The sequence below is a fragment of the Choloepus didactylus genome, chromosome 3, assembly GCF_015220235.1.
Source record: "Choloepus didactylus isolate mChoDid1 chromosome 3, mChoDid1.pri, whole genome shotgun sequence".
NCBI classification, from domain to species: Eukaryota; Metazoa; Chordata; class Mammalia; order Pilosa; family Megalonychidae; genus Choloepus; species Choloepus didactylus.
This window is the reverse complement of record NC_051309.1, coordinates 97,738,814-97,753,694: the sequence shown is the minus strand read 5'-3', so window position 1 is coordinate 97,753,694 and position 14,881 is coordinate 97,738,814. Positions and strand designations below refer to the sequence as shown.

The 14,881-nt window shown below is 35.7% G+C and overlaps 1 protein-coding gene across 4 annotated transcripts in view; it reads right to left on the bottom strand.

Moving 5' to 3' along the window:
* CCSER1 (coiled-coil serine rich protein 1) overlaps positions 1 to 14,881 on the bottom strand; it is a 1,457,654-nt gene that overhangs the window by 1,112,934 nt on the left and 329,839 nt on the right. The window lies entirely within an intron of this gene.

The window sequence follows — 14,881 nt, the reverse complement described above, 5'->3', positions numbered from 1 at the left end:
TAAGAGAAAAAGAAAAAGGGAGAAAGGTAGAAATTGAGAGAAGCCTAAAATAAGTAAGATGAGCTAGTGTGTAAATCATACGAGCTCCAAACCACTTTAATCACAGTATTCCCCTGTGTAGATCTTCAACATATCCCCAACTACACCCAAGATAAAGCATGCACTCCTCAGTCTTGAATATCTGCTTCCTCGATCAGGGACCACTAGCTTCCCAGGCTATCTCCTATCCTTTCTCATCACACCAGACTACTTGCTGTAATCCAAACACCCTCTGCTCTTTCATATTTCTCCTCCTTTACCCAAACTGTTTGTTCTGCCTTTAATACAGCGCTTCCCTTCCTTCTGTGTCCAAGATATTCTTCTTTATTTCTTAAAACTCAAGTCAAATGTTATTTTTTTGAAATTCTTCATTTCCTTGAGATTTTAGTAGTATATGGCTCCCAACGCCTACAGCACCTTCTAAAGACTTAGAGATTTTACCCCCGATGAGGCTATGAGCTCCCTGGTTAGTACGGCCCCACTTGTCTAGTGTCTAAGAGTGCCCAGAAAAAGGAAGGGGCTAAAAAGTCTGTTTGCCAGTTGAAAATAGGGAAGGATAGAATTATTTAACTACTAGGAGCTAGTAGTAAATTGTACTACTACTATGCTTTTTAAAACATTTGCACTGTTGTTCTGCTGTTTTCATATAAAGTTCAAATGTAAAAATCACTTTCACTTAAAATAAAAAAAACAAAATGAAAATGGAAAAAGAAAAGGAAAAGCTCATGATCTGCCATTGCTAGAGATAAATTACGTTTCTGGTAAGAACAATCTTTCATAAAAAGATAAGTTCAAAAAGAATAATAAAACAAAAAAATGTTCAAACATTCCCATGAGTGAATATTTGTAAATTAAATACTGTACCATTTTAACTACTGAGTTACCAAAAACTTGAAAATAAGAACAATCAACACTAAAGAGGACAGTTGTTCTCACATGCAGCTGTTGACCTATAATTTTAACTAATACTTTTAAAATATAATTTGCCAATAAATATCCAGATATTCAAAATTATGAACATTTCATTCCAAAACTCTATTGTTTGAATTATCCTAAAAAATTAGGATGTAGATTTTATGCAAAAAGATATAAATTAAAATATTATAAGAAAAAAATAGAAAACTATCAGAGGTCCAACATTAAGCAAATTTTTGAATAAACTGTAACTTTTTTTTGTTTGTTTTGTTTTGTTTTGTTTTGTTTTTGGTAGAACATATCACTGTGGTAAAAAGCCTGGCTCTGGATATCAGGCTACCCAACTTGTGTAGTCCACTACTCTCTCTCAATGACTTTAAAATATTCAATAATATGTCAGTAAAATTCAATAATATCATTGTATTTTCTATGTGTCTGATGCTATGTTAAGCTTCAGTACTATTGCTGTCATCATCAAACTATAGATAAAAAAAAAACATTACATTTTTAATGCCTTGGTATTATTACAACAATAGTTTTGAACTCATGGATCTGTTGAAAGCTGGGGACCCTCAAGGTACATTAACCATTCTTTGTTAATTACTGGCCTAAGAAGGCAGTAATGGCATCTCCATCCACCTTACTAGATGAGTCAGTGATGAGCAATTACATCCCTTTTGCCAGACCTAAGCCAATGTGGGCCAATGAAATATGAGGAGGCCCTTCTCTGGGGCTTCTGGGAAAGCAATCTCAGTGGCCATGAAAACTGAGGTATGTGATTCAAATGCTGCTGCCAGCCATCTTTTGACTCCACGAAGACACTATCCCCAAAAAGAAGACATCAAAGCAAAAAGGAGAAAAACCCCAAGTCCTGATAATATTGAGGTGTTGAAACAAATAACCCTGGAGTCTCTCCTTCTGGACAGCCTATTAGTAGATTCAAAATTTCCTTATTATTTAAGGCAGCTTGAGCTATGGATTTTGCTGCTTTCAACAGAAAAGTATCCTAACATACAATTAAGTGTATATCACTTAGAACTGTAGCACGAGCTTACTAACTGTCCTAAACTATGAGATTAGCTTCTAAGATAACGTAAAATCCTCCTACAGAGAAGTGACCAAGTTTCTTGTTGTTTGTTTTCCTCATTATGAAGCAATCACATATAGGCAAAAACCATCAGTGTTTTACTATCAGTAATACTTAGGTCCATTTTATAAAATGCAAAGAGAGGTTCTGTAATGTTTACAGAATTATGAAAATAGAGAATCATTGTTTTAGTTTCCTGGCTGCTAAAGCAAAAACCATGCAATGGGTTGGCTTAAATGAAGGGAATTTATTGGTTTATGGTTTTGAGGCTAGGAGAAGTCCAAAATCAAGGCATCATCAAGGCAATGTTTTCTCCCAGAAGACTGTGACTTTTCTCCCAGAATGTTGGTCCTTGGCTCTTCTGTCATACGGCAATATTGGCACATCGCAGCCTTTCCTGGCTTCTCCCTTCTCTTTCAGGTTCCTTTGACTTCTATTTTCTGGCTGCTCCCTGTGGCATTCTCTCTTTGTGACCTTCCCAAAAAGGCCTACAGTAATAGGATTAAGACACACCCTGATTCAGCTGGGCCACACCTTAACTAAAGTAACCTTATCAAAAAGTTCTATACACAAGAGTTCACACCCACAGGAATGGATGAAGTTTAAGAACACGCTTTTCTGGGGTACATAGCTCCAAGCCACCACAACTGCTTTTCTCTTTGAATTCTTTTGAATTATTCATTTTTTTCTATTTTACTCCATTGCTATTTTGTTACACCATGCTGCCTCTATTTACCTGTATAACAACTTTAGAATGAGTCACCTATTAGTATTTAGAAATCGCTAATATTTAGAGAGCTGACACTCTGTGCCAGCCACCATTGTGCCTTATGTGGACATTCTCATTTTACTTCCAACATGTTCTTTATCTTCAACATAGTTCTGGTATTTACCCCATTTTACAGATGAAGAAACCAAGGCAAAAAGAGCTTACATAACTGGAACACTGTCAGTTGTGGAATTTAATTCAAAACCCAGGCTATCTAATTCCAGAACCTGTGAGCTTAATCATTACATTAATTTACACATCAATTTTAATAGACCATTATCACACCAGCTATCTCAAAACCTAGAATGTGTTCTAGTATCAACTGCTTAATATTGTATCCTTAACATCCTAACTCCAACATCTCACATCAGACCACTTTTCCGCCAAAGCTTAGCACTGAACTGATTTTTTAAAAATTTTTTATTGTTTGACCAGCCTTTGATCTCCACATGCTAAAATCTTACCCCTTGAAAGCCCTAGCCAGGTCAGCTGAAAATGCCACCACATAGCTTGTCACCTCCCCCTACATGTCTCTATACCTATATTACTTTTAACCAGGCTGTACTTTATGACTGTATGTGTGTGTGTGTGTGTGTGTGTGTGTATCAGTACCCATCAGGCAAAAATAAAATTTTATTCACCTTTGTGATACTTAAAGTATTTGTTGTGAATACTCACACATAGCTGCAATGCAATTCATATTAGCTGATCCACTACTGAAATTTTAGTATTCTCTAAAATGTCAAAAGGTGGTCATTTAAATTCTATTAGTGATCTTGTCAGAACATTGGTTGCATCAGCAGAATATGGAAAATAAATCTATTATATGCATTTTTTAATATGTCCCTCTCATAACTTGTATTCAAATATGGAAATCCTAAAAAGGCCAGTGTGGCTGGATTAGAATGAGTAAGGGGTGGAGGGCAGCCAAAGTATAGTGAATGAGGAGGTGGGTAGTAGAAGTCAGAAAAGTAGCAATAGGGGCCAGTTTTTGTAGGACCTTGAGGGCCACTAGGGGACTCTGTTATTAAAGTGAGATTGGAAACACTGAATGGATGAGTGTCCTGCTCTGACTTAAACTTTTACAATATCATTCTGGTTGCTACATTGAGAACATACTCTAGGAGGGTACTTAGGAATCCACTGATGTAATCGAGACAAGAGATTATGGTGACTTAGGCCAGAATGATTATGGTAGAGGTAGTGAAACATGTTTGTGTTGTTGATGTATTATTGTTTTAGAGCCTATAGGATTTTTCAAGGGATTAGATGCAAGATGTGAAGAAAAGAGAGGAGTCAATGGTGTCCTCAAGCAAATAAAAGAATGAACTGGATAATGTAGAAGAAATGGACAATTTCCTGGAAACATATGAACAACCTAGACTGACCAGAGAAGAAATAGAAGACCTCAGCCAACCCATCACAAGCAAACAGATCCAATCAGTCATCAAAAATCTTCCCACAAATAAATGCCCAGGGCCAGATGGCTTCACAGGGGAATTCTACCAAACTTTCCGGAAAGAACTGACACCAATCTTACTCAAACTCTTTCAAAACATTGAAGAAAATGGAACACTACCTAACTCATTTTATGAAGCTAACATCAATCTAATACCAAAACCAGGCAAAGATGCTACAAAAAAGGAAAACCACCGGCCAATCTCCCTAATGAATATAGATGCAAAAATCCTCAACAAAATACTTGCAAATAGAATCCAAAGACACATCAAAAAAATCATACACCATGACCAAGTGGGGTTCATTCCAGGCATGCAAGGATGGTTCAACATAAGAAAATCAATCAATGTATTACAACACATTAACAAGTCAAAAGGGAAAAATCAATTGATCATCGCAATAGATGCTGAAAAAGCATTTGACAAAATCCAACATCCCTTTTTGATAAAAACACTTCAAAAGGTAGGAATTGAAGGAAACTTCCTCAACATGATAAAGAGCATATATGAAAAACCCACAGCCAGCATAGTACTCAATGGTGAGAGACAGAAAGCCTTCCCTCTAAGATCAGGAACAAGACAAGGATGCCTGCTGTCACCACTGTTATTCAACATTGTGCTGGAAGTGCTAGCCAGGGCAATCCGGCAAGACAAAGAAATAAAAAGCATCCAAATTGGAAAAGAAGAAGTAAAACTGTCATTGTTTGCAGATGATATGATCTCATATTTAGAAAACCCTGAGAAATCGACGATACAGCTACTAGAGCTAATAAACAAATTTAGCAAAGTAGCGGGATACAAGATTAATGCACATAAGTAAGCAATGTTTCTATATGCTAGAAATGAACAAACTGAAGAGACACTCAAGAAAAAGATACCATTTTCAATAGCAACTAAAAAAATCAAGTACCTAGGAATCAACTTAACCAAAGATGTAAAAGACCTATACAAAGAAAACTACATAACTCTACTAAAAGAAATAGAAGGGGACCTTAAAAGATGGAAAAATATTCCATGTTCATGGATAGGAAGGCTAAATGTCATTAAGATGTCAATTCTACCCAAACTCATCTACAGATTCAATGCAATCCCAATCAAAATTCCAACAACCTACTTTGCAGACTTGGAAAAGCTAGTTATCAAATTTATTTGGAAAGGGAAGATGCCTCGAATTGCTAAAGACACTCTAAAAAAGAAAAACGAAGTGGGAGGACTTACACTCCCTGACTTTGAAGCTTATTATAAAGCCACAGTTGCCAAAACAGCATGGTACTGGCACAAAGATAGACATATAGATCAATGGAATCGAATTGAGAATTCGGAGATAGACCCTCAGATCTATGGCCGACTGATCTTTGATAAGGCCCCCAAAGTCACTGAACTGAGTCATAATGGTCTTTTCAACAAATGGGGCTGGGAGAGTTGGATATCCATATCCAAAAGAATGAAAGAGGACCCCTACCTCACCCCCTACACAAAAATTAACTCAAAATGGACCAAAGATCTCAATATAAAAGAAAGTACCATAAAACTCCTAGAAGATAATGTGGGAAAACATCTTCAAGACCTTGTATTAGGCGGCCACTTCCTAGACTTTACACCCAAAGCACAAGCAACAAAAGAGAAAATAGATAAATGGGAACTCCTCAAGCTTAGAAGTTTCTGCACCTCAAAGGAATTTCTCAAAAAGGTAAAGAGGCAGCCAACTCAATGGGAAAAAATTTTTGGAAACCATATATCTGACAAAAGACTGATATCTTGCGTATATAAAGAAATCCTACAACTCAATGACAATAGTACAGACAGCCCAATTATAAAATGGGCAAAAGATATGAAAAGACAGTTCTCTGAAGAGGAAATACAAATGGCCAAGAAACACATGAAAAAATGTTCAGCTTCACTAGCTATTAGAGAGATGCAAATTAAGACCACAATGAGATACCATCTAACACCGGTTAGAATGGCTGCCATTAAACAAACAGGAAACTACAAATGCTGGAGGGGATGTGGAGAAATTGGAACTCTTATTCATTGTTGGTGGGACTGTATAATGATTCAGCCACTCTGGAAGTCAGTCTGGCAGTTCCTTAGAAAACTAGATATAGAGTTACCATTCGATCCAGCGATTGCACTTCTCGGTATATACCCGAAAGGTCGGAAAGCAGTGACACGAACAGATATCTGCACGCCAATGTTCATAGCAGCATTATTCACAATTGCCAAGAGATGGAAACAACCCAAATGTCCTTCAACAGATGAGTGGATAAATAAAATGTGGTATATACACACGATGGAATACTACGCGGCAGTAAGAAGGAACGATCTCGTGAAACATATGACAACATGGATGAACCTTGAAGACATAATGCTCAGTGAAATAAGCCAGGCACAGAAAGAGAAATATTATATGCTACCACTAATGTGAACTTTGAAAAATGTAAAACAAATGGTTTATAATGTAGAATGTAGGGGAACTAGCAATAGAGAGCAATTAAGGAAGGGGGAACAATAATCCAAGAAGAACAGATAAGCTATTTAATGTTCTGGGGATGCCCAGGAATGACTATGGTCTGTTAATTTCTGATGGATATAGTAGGAACAAGTTCACAGAAATGTTGCTATATTATATAACTTTCTTGGGGTAAAGTAGGAACATGTTGGAAGTTAAGCAGTTATCTTACGTTAGTTGTCTTTTTCTTACTCCCTTGTTATGGTCTCTTTGAAATGTTCTTTTATTGTATGTTTGTTTTCTTTTTAACTTTTTTTTCATACAGTTGATTTAAAAAAGAAGGGAAAGGGAAAAAAAAAAAAGAAAAACAAGGAAAAAAAAAAGATGTAGTGCCCCCTTGAGGAGCCTGTGGAGAATGCAGGGGTATTGGCCTACCCCACCTCCATGGTTGCTAACATGACCACAGACATAGGGGACTGGTGGTTTGATGGGTTGAGACCTCTACCATAAGTTTTACCCTTGGGAAGATGGTTGCTGCAAAGGAGAGGCTAGGCCTCCCTATGGTTGTGCCTAAGAGCCTCCTCCCGAATGCCTCTTTGTTGCTCAGATGTGGCCCTCTCTCTCTGGCTAAGCCAACTTGAAAGGTGAAATCACTGCCCTCCCCCCTACGTGGGATCAGACACCCAGGGGAGTGAATCTCCCTGGCAACGTGGAATATGATTCCCGGGGAGGAATGTAGACCTGGCATCGTGGGACGGAGAACATCTTCTTGACCAAAAGGGGGATGTGAAAGGAAATGAAATAAGCTTCAGTGGCAGAGAGATTCCAAAAGAGCCGAGAGGTCACTCTGGTGGGCACTCTTACGCACAATTTAGACAACCCTTTTTAGGTTCTAAAGAATTGGGGTAGCTGGTGGTGGATACCTGAAACTATCAAACTACAACCCAGAACCCATGAATCTCGAAGACAGTTGTATAAAAATGTAGCTTATGAGGGGTGACAATGGGATTGGGAAAGCCATAAGGACCACACTCCACTTTGTCTAGTTTATGGATGGATGCGTAGAAAAATAGGGGAAGGAAACAAACAGACATGGTACCCAGTGTTCTTTTTTACTTCAATTGCTCTTTTTCACTCTAATTATTATTCTTGTTATTTTTGTGTGTGTGCTAATGAAGGTGTCAGGAATTGATTTAGGTGATGAATGTACAACTATGTAATGGTACTGTAAACAATCGAAAGTACGATTTGTTTTGTATGACTGCATGGTATGTGAATATATCTCAATAAAATGAAGATAAAAAAAATGAACTTAGCTACTGAGATTAATAACAATGGGAAGGACAAAAATCAGGAAGAGGGGTTAGGACATATAAATAAGGAGTTCAGTTTGGAACGCATTTGAGAGGCTATTGGCATCCATGTGACGATGTCAAGTAGATAGCTAATATATGTGTCTAGGGTTCAGGAGAGATGTTTAAGCTGGAGAGAGAAGCTTTGAAGTAGGCAGAAAACCTGGGGAAAAAAAAGGTAGTTTCATTGAAGTCAAATGAAGAATTCAAGGAGGAAAGAGACTTTTAAATGTTTAATACCTTTAATATTTAATATTCTTTATTTGTTATAATTCCCAGAAATACCCTATGACTTAGGCATATATTTGCTCAATTTACTGAAGAGAAAACAAAATTACAATCTGCGGTTAGTTAAGGTCACAGAATTGGGTCAAAACTGGAGTTCAAGAGAGGTGTGCTGATTTCAGAACCTGAGCAATTAACCCTAAATGGGAAACTGTGCAGGCGAATGTGCAAGACAAAAGCTTAGGCCTTGCCCCTTTAATTCTTCCAAAAAAGGAAAATTTCTTTAAAATTATCTCTGATCAGAAATTCATTTATTTAATAAGAAGATTCCATCCATAGGTATCAGGTGTTTACTTGAAAAACATTAACAACACATATCTTAATCACTCCACTGTGTTCATTAAAATTTTATTCATTCATCTTTTACAATTCCAGTTTTAAAACTTACTAAATGCCAGACTGTAGAAGAAAATATAGTAACTCATGTATAGAAGGGATCTCCAAAGAGCCAGGCAATGGAGATAGGAAAATCCTAGGAAGTCAGGGACTTTCATCTCCAAGCCCTTCCTACAACTGCTTCCTTTTCTATTGTGTGTAGATGTTTCAGTTTGTTTCCATTCTGCAGCCCAGAAATGATAGGTCTAATGATAAGGTCCAACCAGATCTTAAACCAGAACAAGCAGTTCCAGCTACAGAGTTAGGTGCAAATTCTCAGTGGCAGGGGCCCCTCCCCCTGGACGATATAAATACTCAACACTCAAATAGCACAGGGTCTCTCCTCTCCGATGGGAAGTGGGGTGTACAGAGCTGCCATCCACTGATCCTGACCAGAGCAGTCAGCCACCCCAGGAGACCGGCCACAATGGGATCTCTTCCCCTGCTCATGTGGACCATTTATGCTGTCAGTAATAAAGCGATCATTTGCTTGAAGTTTCTGTTGTGCCTGACTGAGCCAGTGTTTCCACAATGCACCATACAACAACTGACTCCAGAGAAAAGGTTCAGAGTAGACTGAAAGTGGCAGGGAGGGGAGAGAGAGTGACAGAGAGACAGACAGAGAAAAACTTGGATTCTCTAGCAAAATACCCATGACTGCCCAGTCCCATGAAAAGACCTGGGGGCTTCAGAATGAGAAATGTAAGATAGCACACAGCAGAATCACCAATGACCAGTGAAATATCCCAAAGTTGTCAGGGATGCCAGCATTAGTGCCCACAAGGCATGCCTGGCACTGAGGAGGTTTAAATGGCAGGACACCTACATTCAGCTTCCTAAAGCCAAAAGTAAATGGTAAAACTTACCACAACCATATTTTAGAAGAGAGGGGAAGGGGCATTTCTTAGCGATATACATTTACCATTGAATTTGTTAGACATACTCCAAGTTAAAAGCACACGCTCTTTATTTCAATTAGATCACAGGTGCTGAGAGGGGGACATCCACTAACTCAGCAATATTGCATGAAACTAACCTGGAAAATCTGTGAAGATTGAGTTAAAAGGACTGTGCGACCCTAATAAAAAGCAACACCAGCATTTTATTTCCTATATACTCTCTTGGGTATTTCTGTGTCCATTTAATTACCACATATGTAAGAAGCTAGTAGGAGGAAACTGACATAAGAATTCATCACTTTACTATTTCTTAAGCTATCAGTAACAGGAGACTTAATCTACACTAAGACTCTCCAGTGTACTATTCCTCTCAAAAGCAAGCACTTGTGGAATTTTCCTAGAGATTTGTCAAATGCATTCTAAAGATGAATCATGTGACTTTATTTTCTGCATTCTTTTTAAACATACTAAGTCCTTTACAGAGTCAGCACAATATAACTTTAACTTCACACAACTGAGATTTCAATTAAAGGCCTACTTTTCTTCCTGAACTGAGCTGTTATGACTAGACATCTGGCTCTCTGTTGCAGTGACAGCATTCTTCATCACTACCCTTAGATTAAAGCCCTGCCATCAGATATGTCAATGCATAGCCAGGTTAACTTGAAATATTTCTAAAAGAATCGTTGTTGGGTTTTTTGTGGGTTTTTTTTTTTTTTGTCTTTTTGTTAATTTATTTTTTTTGAGAAATTACATCAAATGACTCAACGTAAATTTACATGATAACCTTATCAGCTGCAATTTAGTCTTAGAAACTCTTTTTAGTAAAATATGCTTTGCTCATGACCCCGTTATCATCTACAACTACCTGTATCTATTCATTTAGACATTCCTCAGGTTCTTAATGTTGTAGTCCATTTCTTCCTCTATTTGTACACTTACATCACAGGAGAGTAGAATTGGATTTTTGAGTAAACCTAAAGTCTACATATTCTAAGAAACCATGATTTCCTTTGTGCCAAGTGAAGATCTAATAAAATAACTAGAGCTTTCACTTATCTCTGCAAACTGAGCCTCCTGTGAAATCAAAAATAAGACTTTAATTTTACCTTTTACATAGTTTGTGGTTTAGTTCAAATGGTTCTTTCCCTCAATTGTACTATTTTTACATCATTTTCCACCCAACCTTCTCCCCACAACACACAGAAAAATTAAACTATTAAACTTTGAGCATGAAAGAAATCCTCCTTTCTGTAAGCTAGCACTACACAGCTATAGTTAAAAGTCCAAAACATAATCCCTTAAAATTAAAACAAATTCTATAAGAATTCAATTTAATTATTTCTACTCAGCATCTGCACTCAAATTTTTCTTCTCCCCTTTCTTCTAAAAAATACATACTATTTTCACTTTACAAAGTTTGACTTAGCATAGATTTAGATTTATGCATGTAATAAAGAAAAAACATTATTTGCACTTCTAATGTCTTATAGTACTCATTTGAATTTCTGCTACTGGTGACATTTGTTTTCATTACCATAGAAGTACTGGAAATATCATCAAATCCTTTATTAGCTCAGACAATACTCCAAATGTTTTCCTAGTGAAGTTCTCTAAACGCAGTGTAGCCAGGTACAAAGAATCACCTTGTTATTCATTAATCAGTAATTACACACACCTATACATTTTTCACATATTTATTAAAAGATTAATTAAACCCGTTGAGGGGAAAGGGTAGAGAGTGAATACATAAACTGTGTCCACATGCTTTACTGTAAGAAAAAAAAATCTTGAAAAATGTTTGCTGTGTGGCTTTCACAACTGGTAAGTTTTGCTATATTTCTAAAGCAATGACATTCAGGAAACATTAACTGGTGCGGCTGCTAAAATATTTAAATATTCAAATCCCTATGAGGCAGTGAAAATTGCCAATAAAATTGGAATCAGCTATGCGATGTATTTTAATTTACATATGCTTTTAAGAATACTAAGATAACGTGGATTGATTTCCCTTTTGATGAATTTCATTCTGGGTATGTATTGAAGATTTAAATGCATAGAGACTCTGAACTTAGCAAAGGCAGAAATCTTGAAAATGAATTTTGACATTGTTACAAGTGATTTTTACCTCTGTTTAACATTTTTTCACCTTTTTGTATGGTTGGGTTTTTTCCCCCTAGTGAGAATACATCTGAAATAGGAATTCACATGTTAGATATAACCAGATAGAAATTATAATTAAATGGTAACTACTACCAATATGTCCAGGATCTGGAACACTGGAAAGACAATTTCTGCTTCCACTACATAGATCTTGTCTCATGGATATCCTGTTTAGTCTTCAAGATTTGGTCCACAAGAACTAGAGATTTCTTGGACAATAGATCATTCCTCTTTTATACTTTCACAGAATGTTGCTTGGCTTTCATCTAATGCCTGAATCATTCTGCTGTTTCACCAATTGTAAGTTCCTCACAGACAGGCACCAGGTTTGGGTAATTTTAAGAATTATACATGAGCCTTAGTACAGATCCTTGCTAAACATAAAATGTCTTCTGAAATGATGTGAAAGATAAAACAATAATTCTAAAATGATTAAGTTTCTTTACTCTAACTTCTACTACCTTCCTTCCAAAAAGAGAATTAAAAATTGAAAGCAGATACACAGACAATTCAAATCACACATTTGCCAAACAAAAGAATGATCTCGTTGCCTAAGTTTTGACAAGTTACATAGTCTTAATAACATGATACATTGTTGTTGTTTATTGCCAGAATCATTTTTTTCACTCTACATTTCTTGAACTGTATGTCTTCATCTAATTCTGTCATTTAAAATAGTCAGAACCAATTCTTGTCTCTAACACCAAGTCACCAAGAGTGGTTTGACATAATTTACACAATTTTCTGACAATATTTTCCAAATCTCAGTAATTATTTCAAACCCTCTTCTTTACAAATACTGTTCTAAAACACTTGGGAGTAAAGAAATAAGCTACATTACTAAGATATTTTCCTGAAATGTAAAGATTTATATCCTTAATCCCTTAAATCTTATATTATACATGATCATAAAGATTCATAGGAGATAATTCTCACATTTTGTGTGTGCAGAGTTCACTAATTCAAATACTTATCTCTGATGGATTGTCTAAATACATCTCTGCCATCAGACTTCTCTTTTTATAAATCAGTGATCCCATGTCTTTACTGTAAAGACTTCCACAATGACAATGTGCTTACAATATATTTTGCCATCAATATTTCACCTTTGACCCTAATCCTTTGAAAAAGTGACAATGTTTTTAAAGTGGCATTCATTTTTTATTGATAGACTTTATTTTTTAGAACTGTTTTAGATTTACAGAAAAATTGAGCAGATAGTACGAGAGTTCTCATTTGCCTCCTGTACAGTTTCTCCTATTGTTAATATCTTGTATTATTGTTCTTTTGTTACAATTAATGAGTCAATATTGACACATGCTAATTAACTGAAGGTCATAGTGTATTCAGATTTCCTTATTTTTTAACCAAGTGTCCCTTTATTTTCTAGGATCTCATCCAGGATACCACATTATAGTTAGTTGTCATGTCTCCTTACGCATCTCTTAGCTGCGACAGTTTTTCAGACTTCCCTTTGTTTTGATGACCTTGACAGGTTTGAGGGTTTCTGGTCAGGTTTATAGCAGGATACCTCTCTACTAGAATTCAAGTGATGTTTTCCTCTTGATGAAAGTGGCAGAAGATAACAGTTTACCTCTGCCATTCTCATCAAATCTTATCAAGGATACATATCATCAACAGGATTCATGACTGAATCTTGAACTTGATCACTTGGCTGAAGCAATGTATGTCACGTTTTTACATTCTAATGTTATTTTTTTTCTTTTCCCTCTTTCCATACTGTACCCTTTGGAATGAAATCACTATGCAGTCCATACTTAAGAGGTGGGGAGCAATATTCCCTCTCCTTTAGGGTAGAAGGATAGAGTTTTTACATAATTTATCTAAAGCAAGTGGCAATTTTTAATAAATATTTTTAAAGACATTTATTACCAATAAAAGAAAGCACAAATTTACTTACTATCAACTTAATCCCATAAGTTGATTTATTCTATACAATATACTGTATTTTTAATGTGATTTTTATTCCTCTCAAGCAATTGAGTAACTGAAAATGAGTGCATTATTTTTCTTCATCCAAAAGCACTTTGACAAAATAGTTAATATTCTAACAAACCTCTGATAAATGAAATTTATTTAGTAACAGGTTTGGTATGGTTAGAGAGAAGCATAGACAAATTATAGAATATTTGTTTTACATAAAATGTCTTTGAAATGCCTCATAATCCATAACTCTTCTCAGGGGTTTCCATTAAACATTCCTATGAATCACTAAATTGTATTTTGATCTTTTTTATAGAGGGTACATTTACAAATTCACTTATTCATTAATTAATCCTCTCGTTTCTCCCTCTCCAACTCTCTCTCAACACACACACACACACACAATTTCAATTAACTCTGCTGTAAACAAAAAGCACATAACATGTCTATGGGAACAAAGAATATGCCTTTTTTACTTCAGTCTATTACTTTATTTAAAAAAAAAACACTTTTGAAACTTTACTTATTTATCGTTATAAAATACTGACAGAAACAAAACAGTTCAATTTGATTTGTTTTAGTTACAAGCAAATTCATTTCTGAATCCTAATGTAGAATGTTCATTTTCACAATTTATTCACAGAATTTTTTAGTTCCTCCAAAATCACAGAATTTTAAATATCTTTTTGTTATTAATTCTCAAATATTCATAAAGCAGGACATTTTTCATGTCTTTGCTATGAGATGAAAGATTTTGAACCATATCTAGTGTCTAATTTTACCAATATTAAGTTAAACTGCATCTACCATAGGATGAATAGCATTCCATGTAGACATCCAAGGATACATTTATTGCTAATAGACTATCAAATATGTGAGAATAAATTTAAAAATCTAAGGTAAGTCCACCTAAGGGTGTTAAATAAGAAGCACCTCCTAAAGCGAGCATATGTGAGATGTGTCATGAATTATTTCTTCTAGGGGAATACATTCTTTGGTTGCAAAGCTGTTTTACTATCATCAATGAGCTTCATTTAAGATATCATTTTGATAGTTTTATTTTCATATTGTTTAATTTTTTTATTATATGAAAAATAAATACCTGTTTTTCTATACAATTCTATTACTCACTAAATGGATCAAATTG